This window comes from Sminthopsis crassicaudata, chromosome 6, assembly GCF_048593235.1.
Source record: "Sminthopsis crassicaudata isolate SCR6 chromosome 6, ASM4859323v1, whole genome shotgun sequence".
Classification (NCBI taxonomy): domain Eukaryota; kingdom Metazoa; phylum Chordata; class Mammalia; order Dasyuromorphia; family Dasyuridae; genus Sminthopsis; species Sminthopsis crassicaudata.
The window spans coordinates 69,844,548-69,863,593 of NC_133622.1; the positions used below are offsets into that span (position 1 = coordinate 69,844,548).

Genomic DNA, 19,046 nt, shown 5'->3' on the forward strand with positions numbered 1-19,046 from the left:
TGTTCTTATGGCCTTCAATTCTTGGGCTTGTATTGATGATCATTTATTTTGTTTTGTTCTCTTTGCAAAGTGTGCCCTAAACCTTTAAATGCTGGCACAACCCCTTGGTGCTGCTTAAATAATTGTTGCCTAATGCCTAAGGTTCTGTTGAGTTTCAATCAAGGTTAAAAAAGTTATACTCTATTTGTACTGGGGCATCCAAGAAAGGGATGATAATAGGGATTAGAAGCAGTAGGATCATGAAGACACAGATCGTGAAATCACAACACTTGCATATATGTTAAGAGCAAATAGAAGTTGGCAGATCTCTGTTGTGTGAGTTATCTTTAAAGGACATGAAGTAATTTACTGGGTCCATCAGTGATAAATATTGTTTTCTGATTTCATTCTCCAGTGGTTTCCCTAGTATCAATTGGTAGCTGAAGTGAGTTTGTTCTACCACATTTTGATTTCTTCAGTAATGTTTTACATACATATATATATATATGTATATCTATATATATATATATATAGATATACATATATATATACATACACACACACCTGGAATTAGACCATTAGATAACATTGCTTATTAAATTTATCGTTTAGTAGATCAATGTAATTTACTTGCCACATTGTTTTCAGCGCCATTAGTGATGGATGTAGGTAACAGTTTTAGCAATGATCTAACTTTTTGACAAGCAGGATAAATAGTACATTGAATTTATATTACTATATTACTATTTTTCATTTTTTCCATCTAGTGAGCTGAATGCCCAAGGGTCCAGTTTTCTCATATGTCCATTTCACTATGGTTCCATCTCTCTTGTTACCTTCCTTTATTTTTGTCTTCCTCAATTTGCTAATATAGTCCACTTTCTCAATCCATTTTGCCTCATTTGATTTTCCTTTGGTACAAACTGAAACGTGCCCAACCTTAATCTTCATGTTTATGTTCACATTATCTTTCTATGATTTATTTCTCCAAACCTTGTTGTTCACTGTCCAATTATCATTCTTCCATTTAGCTTATCTATTAGCAACAGGCTGAATCAGTATAAATTACACCACCGTCCAGGTTTTCCCTAGTGGTTCTGGTGACAATGAAACACTGCTCTTAATTTAGCTTATTGGGCTGACTTTCTAACCCCTTTTTTGACCATTTGGTACCTGGTAGATTGACTGAGGGCAGCTTCTCACTACTTTCAATGACAATGGTGGTTCTATCCATATGAGAACCACGTATTGCTTTTGTCTGTTACCTTTTGACAGTTTGGGGGCCAGTCAGCCAGGGGTTTGCCTTTCTGACAGCTTAGTTGACATGCTGTTCAATAGTAAAGGTCATTATCTCCTTGTTTCCCTAGCACTGAATCTGTCAGCTATAAGTCATTTCTACTTGAGTAATGACTGCATGGTCTCTGTCTCATGTTGAAACAATGGCTGCTTCAAGCTGGAAAGGGGTGTAGTTCATTAGGTGAATAAAGTTTACATTTCACAACTAAAATGCATAAAAGAAAGAGTTACCTTTCTGGCCCAATGACAAAGACTTGTAAACTCAGGACTCTGGAACTTAAACTGTTCTACATACTTAGGGTCCCAAGAGGAGGATTTTAGGATTCAGGAACACAAAGGATCCCCAACTTAGAAATGGAGGCTGCAGGGGGAGGTTTTAGGGAGCCTACCATGTCAGAAAGGCTGGAAATAAGGATAAGCTGCTGAGCTCAAATGTAGCAGTAATCAAGCCAGCCTTGGGCAAGCCTCTCATCAAGGAAGAGAAACTGCATGGTCACTATTCCAATATTTTGATCCATGTTAATACAAGAAACAATGTTCATCGTATCAGTGGTATATCTTGGATCAACCCCCCTGTTTCCTTAATATTATAATCCACCGACAAGGTCATTTTCTATATTTGTGTATTTGATCTAAAGATCGGTCATCTTTTGGTCCAAATATATTTGGCATATAAAAGACTTCTCATTATTCCTCTTTGGCTTGGTTCTCAGGAACTGTCATGTGTCATTCATTTTTGAGTTCTACTCTGACAGAATCTGAAGCAATCAGAACAGGAGTCTCAACATGTCATAGCCTCTTGTATCTGCTCTAGTGCCTGCTGTTGTTTCAGACCCCAATCACAATTTTTCAGTTTTCTCATGACCTCAGTCATTGGGGCTAGCATCATCACCTAAGGGTGGAATTTGTTTTCCCAAGGACTGAACAATTCAATAAATCCCTGTTTCTTTTTTATACTTTGGTCTTTCAAGATTAAGATTTTTTTTAACCATTGGTTGGAGAATTGATACTACCTTCAGGGATCAAATAATATGTAGAAACTTAACTGATAAAGTACCGTTTCCATAAATTCTGTGGGACAACTCTTTCTTTTTTTAAAATTTTTATTATAGCTTTTTATTTAGAAGATAATTTTTCAGCACTGACAATTGCAAAACCTTTTTTTTCCAATTTTTCCCCTTCTTCCCCCCATCCCCTCCACCAGATGGCAGGTAAACCAATATGTGTTAGATATGTTAAAGTATATGTTAAATATAATATTTGTATACATGCCCATACAGTTATTTTGCTGCACAAGAAAAATCAGACTTTGAAATAATCTACAATTATCCTGTGAAGAAAATCAAAAATGCAGGAGGACAAAAATAGAGGGATTGGGAATGCTATGTAGTGGTTCACACTCATTTCCCAGAGTTCTTTCACTGGGTGTAGCTGGTTCAATTCATTATTGAAAAAATGCAACTGATTTGGTTTATTTCATTGTTGAAGAGGGCCACATCCATCAGAATTGATCATCATATATAGTATTGGATAGCTATCTTTATTCTCTCAGTAATCTTTTCTGTAACTATCTTCACTTCTTACTTACTGTGATTTCTTTATTCATAATTATTTATATAATATTGTATAAGGCAAGTATCTTTTTCAATTTTCCTAGATCTATATAAATTGAGACATAAAATTAGGCTATTATCTTGTGGAAACAACAGGAGGTATATTGTACTTACTCTATCGTATGAAGGAAAATTGTTCCTGACTTTCTTAGTCACAATGAACTTAAAATCACTTAGAGCAGTGAACAAAAAACCAAAGGTCCATTTTATTTAATCATTTCCTAAATATTAGAAAGAGTTTCCTTTATTAATTCAGTCTTGGCATTAAGTTTCCTATTACTTGCTATAAATCTCGTTCTTCTCTGGCCTTTTGTAGTAGCCAAACCAGAGAATTATGAGGGTTAATAATTTTCCTAATTAGGCCTTTCTTTTTATGTTACAAATATTTTACTCTATTGTGGGAATTTTCTAATCCTCTTTTTTATTTTCTACTAAGGGGTATTTATAGCTTGCTTTGGGGTAGCCAAGTCTGCTGGATCCCATAAGACTTTTCCCATCAATAATTGAACATTAATTTTTGGTTTCTGCCATAGGGCAAAGTTTTTACTCAATATGTCAATTCCAATTATTGCTTCTTCTGACCCTGAGATAGCAACTACTCTATAGATCTCCTCAGGCCAAGTTGTGATTTTTAGCTTTATATATACACTTTCCAACCTGGGGTTTTAGAGTCTCTCAAATCATTTATCGAAGTTTGGTTCATTTTCTCTTACTGGATCTGTAGCTTCCATAATATGGTCACTTATGAGCTAGTATCTAATAGAACCAACCTGTGGGGGTCTCCATCCTGACTATGTCAAATTATTGTGCTAGATAGGAGCAGTTGGCCTCCTGTAAGAACTTAAAGGGATGGCCAAAAACCCATAGAGAAATGGTCTCATAAGTCAGAGCTTGGTTGACCTTTCCACAAGGTCAAATTCCAAAAACTTTCTGCAACATTTTTCTAAATCTTGGGCTTTCTTTTTGACCACTGTCAAATCCCTAATAAAGGTCAGTACTTTGTATTGTCCCTATTTGGGTAAAAATTCATTAATTCTAATATTCCTGCTGTTTGGGAATCAACATCAAATTTAATTATTTTTTTTCTCTGCTTTTAAAAGCACATTTATATTCTGTTTATTGCCTATTTGAGTTTCAAGTCTACAGTTGTGAGTATATTTTCTCTATTTCTTTTAATTCTCTTTTTTGACTCTGATCAACCCCAGATGGAACATTACAATTCATAGTTACACTTTCTTTTTAATTCTGTATTCCAAAACACTCAGTACAATGCCTGGCACATGGTAGGCTTTCAATAAATGCTTATTGATTGACTATACCTTTCTTCTTCCAAATCATGTCTATTTTCAGAATTAGTTTCCTCTTAACTTTGTTTGAATATTGTCAAATTTGGTAATAACACAACCTCTGTGATTTATAATAGTTTTCAGGGGCACACTTTGGTTTGCATGGTCAATTTTCTTATTATTGGTTCAGCTTACTAATGTATTTACCCTATTGTTGATTTTGGTACCCCAGCCACACAGCAAAATAACTTCCAAGGTGCATGATACTGAATCTATTATTAAATGAGGCGTATGGTGATAGAATTTACCAGAAAGAAGGAGATTTTTCTTTCCCAAGATGACTCATAAAAGAATGTGTGTTAATAAATAAATTAATTAATTTAAAAATCCCATAAGGAATGACATTGAACATCATTTAGTAGTCTAATTCCTTAATTCTATAAAGCTCAGCTTCTTAAATTTTTTTCCATTCACAACTTCCGCTCATCCCCTGAGAAATTTTTACTTGACCAAGGGCAGATAGGTATATAAAACAAATATACAAATTAAACATTTACTGATAATAAAACATAAAGAAATTTATTTGAAAACAGTTCTTCGATACATACATACAATTTTACCATTTATTAAAATCAAAAGCCTATTAGTGTGCAATGAAATATATGTGCTTGTTTATTTTTATATAAACAATTAAATCTTGGTGGAAGATTTGATACCTTTCTGGTTGCCAAATTTTTTTTTGCAACTCCCATATTGTTACTTGATCTCAACTCAGTTTTAGAAGCTTTGCCACAGAGAATGATTCTGAGGCCTAAAGTGAGTAATAATTTCTTTAGGATTATAACTTTATTAAATGTTTTTTCTTCCCACCTCTCTCTAAGAAAAAATATAATCTTCTAGAAGGTAGCACCTCTTTTTTTTCATATAATAGCTCCTAAGATCTAGGGCAATGCTTAATACATTGTGAGTACTTTAAAATGTCGTTTGAATTAACCACCCTGAGAGAATGGATGAATGAATGTATAATGAACACGTTATTATTCTTTGTAGCACCACCTAGATAATAATGAACACAGAACACAGACTTGAACTCTAGTCCTCTTCCTTTAAATCTAAGAGATTTTCAATTCAGGTTGATTCATGTATATTGAACTGATTATATGTGTATTAAATACATAAACTCAATACATGTGTATTAAATTTATAAATTAAATAACATGTGTTATATATGTAAGGCATTTTACTAAGTTTGGGTGTACAAATGCAACATGAAAAGGTAGTGCCTTTAATGAGCTGCCATTCTGCTTGGGATGAGATAGTGGTCAAGGATACAACATGTATACAGAAAAGTAAATACATGACATTTAAAAAAATAATTTTATTTTATTGACATGATTTTAATGTCATGAGTTTTATTGATGTTATTTGTTTTAGCATAACTTTAATTTCCCCTAGTGTTTCTTCCCTTCTCCCCTTAGAGTCATTATATAAAACAAATAAAAAAATATGTATATATGCATATATATACATTTGTGTGTGCATAATTTATACAGGAAAGCTAATTTCCCCAGTATTTCTTCCCTTCTCCTCTTCAGAGAGTCACTGTATATAACAAATGATGTATATGTATGTATATACATATTCATGTGTGTATAATTTATATAGGGAAGCTAGGTGATACAGTGGAAAGAAAGCTACTTTCTGATCCTGGGAAAGTCACTTAACCCCTATTTGTCTCTGTTCCTCATCTATCAAATGAGCTGGGAAGGAAATGACAAATTACTCCATTAGCTTTGCTAAGAAAATCCCATGGACACAAGTTGATGGGGTCATGTAGAATTGGACATGATGGAACAACAACAATATTATATACATATGTGTGTATGTATATTGTATCACCCATTAAGAGGGTCACGATGGGAATGTGCTGGAATTGGAATCAGAAGACTAGCAGTTTGGTTCCTGGCTCTCCTGCTGAACTGCCTCTGTGACCCAAGTAATTTATACTCTTGGGTCTTGTTTTGATCAAATTAAGATCCGTTCTAGCTCTGAGTCATATAAAACAGAATGATTTCAAGAGAGAGAGGGACAATGAAAGCCAGTCCCTCTGGGATGCTCTTTGAAATGTCCCAACAATCATGGGTCAATCAAACTGAAGTTTTCCAAGGCAAGTTTTTAAAACACTCACACACACAGACACACATGCGAGCATAGAAGTGTTATGTCTGGAGTTAGACAGCTCATTAGTTTACTTTTCCAAAAAGTTCACAGAAAGCAAAATTTTCATGGTTCTGTGTAATGGGAAGCCAGTGACATTACTCAGTCTGAGTCAGAGCCATTGTCTGGGGTAGAAAAACTGAAAGCTAATAGAAAGTCACAAAAGGTCAGATAGTGCATGAACAAAATTTATTATAAAAATGTGGTTTTAAAAAAAAAGTCTTATTAATGTCCTTTATTTTCATACCACAAATATTCCCATCCCACTCCAGGGATCCTTCCCTTGGAACAAATGCAGTAAGCAGAAGCAGCTAGCCTAATGATGTTGTTTGATGCTGTATACCACCTATCATATTCATAGACTCCCCTACTTCTTTGGGGAGAGGAAGAAGAGAAGTGTACTTCTTTGGAACTAAAAATGGTCCATCCTTCATTGGATTGAATTGTCTTTTTGTTAATATGATTGTAGTCATGGAAAGAATGGTTATATGGATATGATTCTATTGGTATCTTTTGTTTTAAATCTTGATCATTTCCTATACCACCCCCCTACTCAACAAGTCTTCCCTGGGGACAAAGAATTAAAAAAGAAATAGAAAAAAAATCACTCAAGCTTATGAATACATCAGCTGTGTTTTATAATATATGTGATAATCTACATGCATAGTTCCCCTCTCAGCATTTGTAATTGTTTAGTCATGGTCAGTTCTTTGTGACCCCATTTGGGGTTTTCTTGGCAAAAATACTGCATGGTTGCCATTTCCTTCCAGAAGAGGAAACTGAAGCAAACAAGGTTAAGTGATTTGCCCAGGGTCACACAGCTAGTGATTGTCTGAAGAGGGATTTCAATTCAGGAAGATGAGTTCTCCTGACTTCTAATTGGGCACTTTATCCATAGTGACCTTGGCATATATAAACATGACATAACATAAATATATATGTATGTATTTGTTATATACATATAGTTGTAACACATGTATACATTATGTATTATATGCATGTATTTGTTATAGACATATGATACATATGCATGTTAAATATATTATGTAACACACAATCTATAAATTATGTGTAGTATGTATATGCATACACGTGTGCACACATGTATATACATAGTTATTGACTTTTAATGTTACCTTAATTTTCCTCAGCATTGATTCCCTTCCCTCTCCTAGAAAGAGATTGCATAAAGAAAAAAAAGAATATGTACATATAAAGGATATATGTATGCATGTGTATCATATAATATATTTTTATAATTATAATACAATAAACAATTATGTATAATTAATATGTAGTAATATAGTTGTGTATATGTATAGAAGGGCCATTAACTGAGGAAAAATAGTTGAAGGCATGGCATTGAGGAAATCTCCCATTAGAAATGCTGCTGTATTTAACAGAGATTCAGCTGTTGCCTTAAAAAAAATCTTTCGTTATGTTACCCTAAGTGCAAAATCTGAGGATTGGGATGGTAACTTGGGCCCTCGTGTCTCAGGGAGGGATTGTTGGAAAACAGCAGAAAGGTTTGGAATTCAGTTGTTTGCCAGCAGGAGATGTGCAGTATAATTAAACTGTCGTCCGCACTGATAGGTTATTACCAGCAGGTAATAAGATATGTGCATCATTGCAAATTGTTGTACAGTATTTCATGCAGCAACAGACGAGGTACGTCTTCTGTGGCAGCTCAGAGTGATCGTTTGGAGATTGTTGCCATTATGAGGGTTATAAATCACCGTCTACACTTTAATAGTCAAACAATTATCCATCCTGGCAGTGCCGGAAAATTGTTTTGTAATGAACGGCTGATTTTTAGGATGAAGGATGGTATTTTTAAAGATCATATTTGAGAAATATCAGGAGAATTCAAAAAAGTATTTGCATTTTCAACATTTACACATGGTGGCTGTATGGTACAATGGAAATATAGTTGCATCTGAAGCCAGATGAGCTGGATTCAAATCCCAGCTCTTCCATTTAACACCAGTGTGATACTGGGAAAGTCACTTAACCTTAGTTCCCTTGCTCTACTCCCACAAGGGGATTGGCTGCAATGACTTTTAAAGTCAGTGTGGCTATATGAGGTGTGACTGGTATGGTTTTAGTTACAAAAGTTTAATGGAGATAGTGCCACTGGTTTTCCAGAAATATCATTTTAAGTTGCCCTTTTTTATATGTTTTTTTTTGTTTGTTTTCACAAAAATTTTATGCATAGGTAATTTTCCAGCATTGACAATTGCAAAAACTTTTGTTCCAACTTTTCCCCTCTTTCTCCCTATCCCTTCCCCAGATGTCAGGTTAACCAATACATGTTAAATATGTGAAAGTTTAAGTTAAAAACAATATATGTATACGTGTCCAAACAGTTATTTTGCTGTACTAAAAGAATCGGACTTTGAAACAGTGTACCTGTGGAGGTTGCCATTTTTTAAAAAGAAATGAAGATTATACATTTAGTAATTGAAGCTTAGACATTATCCATTTCACTCTCTTCATTTTGCAGAGAAGAAAACTGAAAGCTGTTAAAAGTGATTTATTCAAGATCACCCAGACAGTAAGCATGAGAGCCAGGGTACAAACCTCGGTCCCCTGACCCGAAATATACTGTGCTGCTAGTACTTTCATGGCGGTCTCACCAGGGGAGAGCAGAGTTGTCACTGTACTTTTAGCAAAGAAATGTATTAGTGCCACTGGATCAGACTAGAAGGTAGATAAAATGGGTGACTTTTCAAAAGTCAGGAATAATGAGATGGCTCATGTGAATCATAGTAATGAACAAAGAAGGGAAAGTGAGAGAGCTTGTCAAATAAGACAAATGTATGTAACACAAACCTGTCTCCTACCTTTCCCCCTTATCCTTTATGCTTGCCTAGAGTCCCTCTTCTCTCTTAATTCATACAATCACAGCTTATATTTCTATACCATTTTAAGGTTTACAATTCCAATTGAGATACTGGAGTTAGAAGGGACTTCAGGCTAACTGATGAAAGCCACAACTGGACAGTAAAATTCTGGACATTATCCCAATGAGAGGATCTCTAGGGGACCCATTGTGTGTGTGTGTGTGTGTGTGTTGTTGGGGATTAGAGAGCCCATTACCTTGACCCATTACCATTCTAGTTTGGAATAGCTATAAATCTGTAATTTCCACCCATTATTCTTAGTTTTATCATCTGGGATTAAACAGAATAAATATAATACTTCTCTTCAATGATTATAAAACTTTTTGATCTTAGGTCATTTTTTTTCACTCTTAAAACTAATTGAGAACTCCTTAAAGATTTTTTTTAATATTTATGAAAATTTGCCATGTTAGAAATTAAAACATCTTAGTATTATTATGAAAATATTTTTGACTTTTGCAGGCACTCTTCTATTTTTTTATTTAGATTGTTGAAAACAGCTATCATGTGAACCACCAGTCTTTTCTTCTCCAGGTTAAACGTCCCTAGTTCTGTTAAGGAATCCTCATATGTATTGACTCATCATTCAGGCTACCCTTCTTTGAATATTCTTTACCTCATCCATGACCTTTCTAAAATGGGACACTGTAAATGAGCTTACTATATCCCCTCCCCCTATAGCTTCATAAAAAAACAAAATACAACGGGGCTACTACTTCCCTTATTCTGAACCATCTGCCTTGCATAAGTCTAATACCACTTTAGCATCTAGCATAGGTGCCTTATCATCCTACTGAATCCCATTGAGCTAGGAGTTCTCTGGAGACTACAGTATTTTAATGTGAGTTGCTGTCTAGCTCTATCTCTCCCATCTTTTTTAATCCATTTGATTTTATGTCCAATTGTAGACTTTACATTTATATTATTAAATTTAATTTTATATAATTGTATAGTCTAGGTTTTCAGTAACTCTAGATTCTTACTCTATCATTCTTTTTATATACCTATCCCTTCTACATTTGTGTTACCTACTGATTTGATAAACAAGTTATTACTAAAAAAATTAATACTATAAAGTCAAGGATAGCTAGATGACTATTATACTTCTCTAGAATCTCCCTCTGAGTTGACATTAAGCTATTAATCAATTTTCACTTCATTTATCTTCTAACTCACATCTGTCTTATTCCCAAGAACTACATAATGCCTTTTGTCAAATGCTTTGCTTATATTTTTATTAATTACATTTTTCTGATTTAACAATCTAGCAGTTTTTACATGCAAAAAATAGACACAAGGTTTGTTTTTCATGAGATGTTCTTGAGACCATGCTGCTCTTTGTAGTCACCACTTCCTTTTCTGTATACTCACCAAGTATTTTATAATGTATTTTGCAATTTTGCCAGGAACAGATGGCCCGTATTTTATATATACTACATTTTTCTTTTTATTCAAAATTAAGGGTAGAACAAAGATAGCAGGGACTCCCCTGAGTTCCTTCAAATTCTCATGCAAACAGTTTTAAAGTATTATCTCAGGATGAATTCTGGAGTGACAGGGTCAACAAGGGCGTAGGGAGCACTGGTCCAAGATTCAGGGATTTTTGTGCTGCCGTTTTCAGAGCTATCTCTGGGGGTTTATAAATTTGCAGTTCTTCTAAGATGGTATGATCTAGGAGATGTATGGTCCCTGCTTTTGTGGCCTGTGCTCTGGTTTGTGAGCAACCACAAGCACTATTATCTGCCCTGAAACTGTGACCAGGATTCTGATCCCCCGTGACATCATATTCTAGTGTGATAGTGTTCCTCCTCACCGTGGGAACTTGCATTACATATGGACAGTGCAATAGAGTCCTGCACTCAGTGCCAACAAAGAGTCCTCTGTATTCTCCTTTGTCTGTTCCCTTTATGGTCTGTGGGCTGAGAGCTCCCAAAGTTGCTATTGATTAGAAATAAGCAAATTGAACAATTCTAACACCTCATAAGCTGTTAGGTTGACTAATATGACAGAAAAGACAGATCAAAATGTTAGAGGAGATGTAGAAAAATTGGGACACTTACGTACTGTTGGTGGAATTGTGAACTGATGTAGCCATTCTAGAAAGCCCACAGGGCTATAAAACTATAAACCCTTTGGCCTAGCAATATCATTACTATTTATATATTTCAAAAAGATTTTTAAAAAGAGAAGGAGGACTTATATGTACAAAATATTTATAGAAGATCTTTTTATGGTGCTAAAGAATTTGAAATCAAGAGGATGCTCATCAACGGTGGAATACCTGAAAGTATTATATGATTGTGATGAATATCTTGAGCTATATAAGCTGTGATGAGCTGGATGACCCCAGAAAAACCTGGAAAGATTTGCTTGAATTGATAATACTGAACTGAGTGATCAGAACCCAGAGAACATAGTACATAGTAATAAAATTATTTTATCATGAGGAACTATGAAGGATTTAGCTATTCTTAGCAATGCAATGTTCCAAGCAGATTCTAAGGGACTTAATGATCAAAAACGTTCTCCACCTCCAGAAAAAAAAAACAAAACCTGATGGATCCTGAATGCACATTGAAACATATATATTTTTTAAACTTCCTAAGTTTTTCTCATTTGTTGTTGTTTTTCAGTCTGCATTTTCTTTCACAATTTAACTAATATCAAAATAGTTATTCCATGACTGTTTTTCCATTAATGTAGCCTATATTAAATTTCTTGTCTTTTCTGTTAGTGATGGAGAAAAAGGGAAAGTGGAACAGAATTTAGAACTCAAAATTAAAAAAAAAAAGAAAAAAATGTTAAACATTCTTTTTGCATGTAATTGGGGGAGGGGAAGTATATATACAATCCACACAATCATATCTCAGCTAAAATAAATCTTACCTTGATTTTCTTGGGGAAAAAAAAGATACAAAAAAAGGAAATTAAGATAATAATAGCTACTTTCTGGTTCCCAGATTTCTCTCTCTCATTCTCCTTCTGGTTTTTATTTCCCATAATTTTTGAGATACTGATATTTGCTTACAGTCACATTTAGCACTTATTTGGTCAGTAGAGATCTGGTTCTTTTAATCTTGATGAATTAAAATCATCAAAGAGGGGTAGCCAGATTTGCATTATTTTCCCACATATCTTGGACTTCAATTCTCTATTAGTTATTTTTGTTATATTCTCTTTTGTCCAAAGAGCATTTTCCTTGACAGAAAAAGTATAATCCAAATAAGAATGGAATGTTTCATTTGCTTTCTATTTTCTTTTATCCTTATCTCTTCTACCTCAAACAGTTGTCCTACACCTCATTCTAATCTCAGTTTTCCCCTATTACAGCTCTCATGATTAAATCCATTTTATTATCCTAAACATTTCTTGTCAGATTTGTCAGACTTACCCCCCCAATTACATGTAAAAATTTTTTTTACATTTGTTTTTTTTTGAACTACTAAACTACTAAATAAATAGATTAGTTTAGGGAGTCTTGTCATCTTAATTATATTCGCTTGGCCTATCCAAGGACACTGAATGTCTTTCCAATTATTTAAATCTGACTTAATTTTTCTGGCAAGTGTTTTGTAATTTTGCTCATATAATTCCTGACTTTCCTTTGGTAGATATATTCCCAAATATTTTATACTATCCACAGTTATTTTAAATGGAATTTCTCTTTGTATCTCTTGCTCTTGGATTGTATTGGTAATGTATAAAAATGCTGAGAATTTATGTGGATTTATTTTGTATCCTGCAACTTTGCTAAAGTTCTGAATTATTTCTAATAGCATTTTAGCAGAGTCTTTGGGGTTCTCTAAGTATACCATCATGTCATCTGAAAAGAGTGATAGTTTGATTTCCTCATTTCCTACTCTAATTCCTTGAATCTCTTTCTCGGCTCTTATTGCCGAGGCTAGCGTTTCTAGTACAATATTGAATAGTAATGGTGATAGTGGGCAACCTTGTTTCACTCCTGATCTTACTGGGAAAGGTTCTAGTTTATCGCCATTACATATGATGTTTACTGACGGTTTTAAATATATGCTCCTTATTATTTTAAGGAATAGTCCATTTATTCCTATACTTTCAAGCGTTTTTAGTAGGAATGGATGTTGGATTTTATCATATGCTTTTTCTGCATCTATTGAGATGATCATATGGTTTTTATTAATTTGATTATTAATATGGTCAATTATACTAATAGTTTTCCTAATATTAAACCAGCCCTGCATTCCTGGTATAAATCCTACTTGATCATAGTGTGTTATCCTGGGGATGATTTTCTGAAGTCTTTTTGCTAATATCTTATTTAAGATTTTAGCATCAATATTCATTAAGGAAATTGGTCTATAGTTTTCTTTCTCAGTTTTCAATCTACCTGGTTTAGGTATCAGTACCATCTCTGTGTCATAAAAGGAATTTGGTAGGACTCCTTCAATCCCTATTTTTTCAAATAGTTTATATAGCATTGGAGTTAGTTGTTCTTTAAATGTTTGGTAGAATTCACATGTAAATCCATCTGGTCCTGGGGATTTTTTCTTAGGGAGTTGGTTAATAGATTGTTCTATTTCTTTTTCTGAGATGGGACTATTTAGACTGCTTACATCTTCCTCTGTTAATCTGGGCAAGCTATATTTTTGAAGGTATTCTTCCATTTCATTTAAGTTATCAAATTTATTGGCATAAAGTTGAGCAAAGTAGCTCCTAACTATTGTTCTAATTTCCTCTTCATTAGTGGTGAGTTCTCCCTTTTTATTTTCAAGATTAACAATTTGCTTTTTATCATTCCTTTTTTAAATCAGGTTTACTAAGGGTTTGTCTATTTTGTTGGTTTTTTTCATAGAACCAACTCTTAGTTTTATTAATTAATTCAATAGTTTTTTTTACTTTCAATTTTATTAATCTCACCTTTTATTTTTAGAATTTCAAGTTTTGTGTTTGTCTGGGGGTTTTAAATTTGTTCCTTTTCTAGCAATTTTAGTTGCAAGCCCAATTCGTTGGCCCTCTCTTTCTCTATTTTATGCAAGTAGGCCTGTAGAGATATAAAACTTCCCCTTATTACTGCTTTGGCTGTATCCCACACATTTTGGTATGATGTATCCTTATTGTCATTTTCTTGGGTGAAATTATTAATTATGTCTATGATTTGCTGTTTTACCCAATCATTCTTTAGTATAAGATTATTTAGTTTCCAATTATTTTTGGTCTATTTTTTCCCTGGTTTTTTATTAAATGTAATTTTAATTGCATTGTGGTCTGAAAAGGATGCACTTACTATTTCTGCCTTACTGCATTTGATTTTGAGGTTTTTATGCCCTAGTATATGATCAATTTTTGTATAGGTTCCATGAACTGCTGAGAAGAAAGTATACTCCTTTCTGTCTCCATTTACCTTTTGCCAAAGATCTATGATATTCAACTTTTCTAGTATTCTATTTACCTCTTTGCCTTCTTTCTTATTTATTTTGTGGTTTGATTTATCTAATGCTGAGAGTGCAAGGTTGAGATCTCCCACTATTATAGTTTTGCTGTCTATTTCTTCTTGCAGCTCTCTTAATTTCTCTTTTAAGAATTTAGATGCTGCACTACTTGGTGCATATCTGTTTAATATTGATACTGTTTCATTATTGATGCTACCCTTTAGAAGGATATGATGCCCTTCCTTATCTCTTTTAATTAGATCAATTTTTGTTTTTGCTTGATCTGAGATGAGGATGGCTACCCCTGCTTTTTTGGCTTTGCCTGAAGCATAGTAGATTCTGCTCCACCCTTATACTTTTAGTTTGAATGTATCACCCTGTTTCAGGTGTGTTTCCTGTAAACAACATATAGTAGGATTCTGACTTTTAATCCAGTCTGCTAACTGCTTCCTCTTTATGAGGCAGTTTGCCCCATTCACATTTATGGTTAGAAGGACTAATTCTATATTGCTTGCCATCCTGTTAACCCCTGCTTATGTTTTTCCCCTTTCCTTCCCTCTTACCCCCCTACCCAGTATTAAACTTGTGAACACCACTTGCTTTTCACAGCCCTCCCTTTTTAGTATCCCTCCCCCACCTCAAAGTTCCTCCCCTTATTTTACCCCTTTTCCTCACAATTTCTGTATTCCTTTCCCCTTAGCTTACTCCTTCCCTCTCACTTTCAATGAAGTGGAAGAAGTTTCACCATAAATCGAATATGTCTATTGATACATACTATGTTCATCTCCCTCCTTTCTTTCTCTCAGATATAATAGGTTACCTTTGCCTCTTCATGAGATGTAGTACCACCACTTTACCCTTTTTTATGATATAATTTCCTTTCCATCTCTAGTTTCTAGGACAAATTATACATATGTTCTTTACATATTTTTATGGCAGAAGTATGGTTCTCAAGATTTCTTTTTACCTTTTTAGAAATCTCTTGAGTTCTGTATTTGAAGATCAAACATTTTATGTAGGTCTGGTTTTTTCATCAAGAATAGATCGAATTCATTTATTTTGTTAAATGTCCATCTTCTTCCCTGGAAAACGATGCTCATTTTTGCTGGGTAAGTTATTCTTGGCTGCATATCAAGTTCCTTAGCCTTTCAGAATATCATGTTCCAGGCCCTGCGTTCTTTCAATGTGGATGCTGCTAGATCCTGGGTTATCCTTATTGTGGCTCCTCCATATCTGAATTGCTTTTTTCTAGCAGCTTCCAGTATTTTTTTCTTTGTCTGATGGTTCTTGAACTTGGCCACTATATTTCTTGGCGTTTTGATTTTAGGGTCCCTTTCAGTAGGTGATTGATGAATTTTTTCAATGTCTATTTTACCCTCTGTTTCCAAAACATCTGGGCAATTCTCTTTGATAATTTCCTCGAAAATAGTGTCCAAGCTCTTTTTTTCCTCACATTTTTCAGGGAGTCCGATTATTCTCAAATTGTCTCTCCTGGATCTGTTTTCCAGGTCTGTTGTCTTTCTAATAAGGTACTTGACATTCTTTTCAATTGTTTCATTTCTCTGATTGTGCTTGACTACCTCTTGGTTTCTCCTTGAGTCATTCATTTCTACTTGTTCAAGTCTTATTTTCAATGATGTATTTTCTTCACTCACTTTTTTTATATCTCTTTTTAATTGTCCAATTGAGTTTTTATCTTCTATGGAATTTTTTTCCATTTTATCCATTTTATTTTTTAGAGAGCTGTTTTCTTTTTCCAGCTCACTAATTCTGTTTTCCTTGGAGTTGTTTACCTTTTCCAGCTCACTAATTTATTTCTCAATGATTTGTTTTCTTTATCTATTCTGTCTTTAAATGCGTGGAATGACTTCTCCAGGCTCTCTTGCCAAGCTTCCCTTTCCTTTTCCCATTTCTCTTCTAGCTCTCTTGTGAGAGCCTTTTTGATTTCCTCTATGAGGTTCTTTTGTATTGAGGAGCAGCTCATATCCCCCTTAGAGGATTCCTCTGGGGACAGTCTACTTTTAGTCTCCTCAGTATTTGAAGTCTGCTCTCTCTCCATACAGAAGCTGTCAATGGTTACAGCCCTTTTGAATTTTTTGTTCATTTTGTCAGAGCAGGACTCAAAGAAAACAAATTGACAAGAGAAAGAATTGGTCTGTTTTTTGGAGGATGGGGCTGCATGGTATTAATGGGCTTCCTCTACAGACTGGGGGGAAGGACAGCAGCGAGCCACTAACAGAACAGTGATGGCTGTGCTGCGTCTGCACTCTGAGGCTCTGAGAATGCTCTGAGTCAGTCCAGGTGGGGGTTGGGGGTGGACGGGTTCTGAGAGATGCTAGCTTTCCAGGGTTTTATTCTTCACCTCTGGTGTTTACACCCTCTCTGCTGCTCCTGACTTGCTCCCAAGATGGAATATCCACACTGGGGAAAAAGTCTTTTTGCAGAAACGGCAGAGATCATACCCTGACCCACTCCAGTGTGAGCTGTGTGAGCTGCCTGTCTCACTCTGTCTGCCTGCCCTCAGTCTGCGCCCCAGTCTGTTTGACCCTCCCCAGAGCACACATAGACCTTCTCTGGCGAATTTCAAGGATGTCTTCTGTTGGTGAATATTTGTGGGTTTGTTTTCTGGTCAAGCATTAACTCTGAGGCTTGTCATGAAGTAAATTCTGAGAGAAAATGCAGAGCTCAAGCAGCTGTCTGCCTCCATGCCGCCATCTTGGCCGGAAGTCCCCTGCTTTCACTTTCTTTGTACTTTTATTAAACAAATATGAGGACTAAGAAGTTTGGCATCTACATTTGTTTGTTTGGAGAAACTGCATTCCTCCTCAGGATTATTTCTTTTTGTCTTTAGAATTTCCTTTTTTTTTTTGGAACTTCTCATCCTCATTGGGCTGGTCTCCCCTGGGCATTTTTGCTACATTTTTTCTGACACCCTTTGGAATCTTTTCTTCCCAAATCTAGTTTGTATTTTAGATTGTACCTGGCTTCCTCTTCTTCCTTAACATAATGTTTTACAGTGTATCAGTTACTTATCCCTCATGTTCTTGCTGGGCAGCTAGGTGGCAAAGTGGATAGATCTGGGCCTGAAGTCAGCAAGTTCAAACTTCGTCTCTGATATCTACTAGCTCTGTGACCCTGAATTATCTCAGTTTCCCCAGCTGTTGAAAGAGCTAGAGAAAGAAATAACAATCTACTCTTGTATATTTGTCACAAACACTGGAAGTAAAGTCATGAAGTGTGAGACATAACTGGTATGGGTCAAAAACAATAGATTCTTGTTATATCCATTAGTCCTGCTCATTAAAAATGAGGTACAAAATAGCATTGTGGTTTTTCTTTTTTTCCCTTCTCCTCTGTTATTCAAAGGATAACATCATCATGAAAGCAATTAGTAGTTTATAAATTGTTCTGCTTTTGGCTGAGAAAACTCTGGCAATTATCTGATGATTGAAACTTCTTCATGTTTCTGTGCTCGGCTTATGGCACATATCCCAAATCTCTCCTTTCCTTCTCCTTTTCCTCCTTCCTTTTAGACAGTCTATAATATTCTCTCACAACAATGTTGCTTCTATTCTGTTTCTATGGGTCTTCACATAGATGTTCTCCATTGTTATCTTTCACACTAAGATTCCTAAATTTTTTATCTGAATATATATATATATATATATATATATATATATATATATATATTTCTATAGTCTATATGTCTCTCTATATATGTATACACATAATACACACACACATACACACACATACATATATATATATATATATATATATATATATATATATATATATGTATGTATTTGATATGAAACAATACTTTAATTTCCTCCTGGTTTAGCCATTACTTTTCTTTTTAAGAAAATACCTCTTTTCTGAATCATGTTTGAAGCTTCAGGGTCATCCCATGAAATCTCATTTAAACTTTCAAGGGCCTGTAATTAATAAACTTTTCCACTGAAGAGAATATTACAGCTGTATTTGATCAGTTTTGTCATCTTATAGCTATGGACCTTTTCAATCAAAAGACAGAATGTTTTATATAGTTTTCCCAAACAGTTTCATCAGCCACTAAGAAAGCTCTTCCTTCAGCAGTCACATGACACTGGAAGTTACAGGGATTTAGGCTGAAATTAGCTCTGTTCTTTTTCCTCTTCTTAGAAATCTTCTATTCTTTTTTTTTTTTCTTACTGAATTTTATTTTCCTTGCTAAACTTTGACTCTTTGTGCTAAACTGCCCTTTATTGTGTTCAGAAACCCATTTATTTCTAAGGAGTTATTAAATTTCCAGAATGAGGTAATTCTATCCAAATCTCTACTTCCTTAAATTGAACCATAGTA

At 34.6% G+C, this 19,046-nt stretch overlaps 1 protein-coding gene across 5 annotated transcripts in view; it reads left to right on the forward strand.

Moving 5' to 3' along the window:
- The window catches only part of IL15 (interleukin 15), a 157,904-nt gene that overhangs the window by 58,993 nt on the left and 79,865 nt on the right, over positions 1–19,046 (forward strand). Inside the window, exon 2 of one of the 5 annotated variants that reach the window (XM_074276391.1) lies at positions 8,895–8,945. The exons of the other annotated variants lie outside the window; for them this stretch is intronic. The gene's annotated coding sequence lies outside the window, so the exon portion shown is untranslated. The remainder of the gene's footprint in view (positions 1–8,894; positions 8,946–19,046) is intronic. 5 annotated transcript variants of the gene reach the window in all.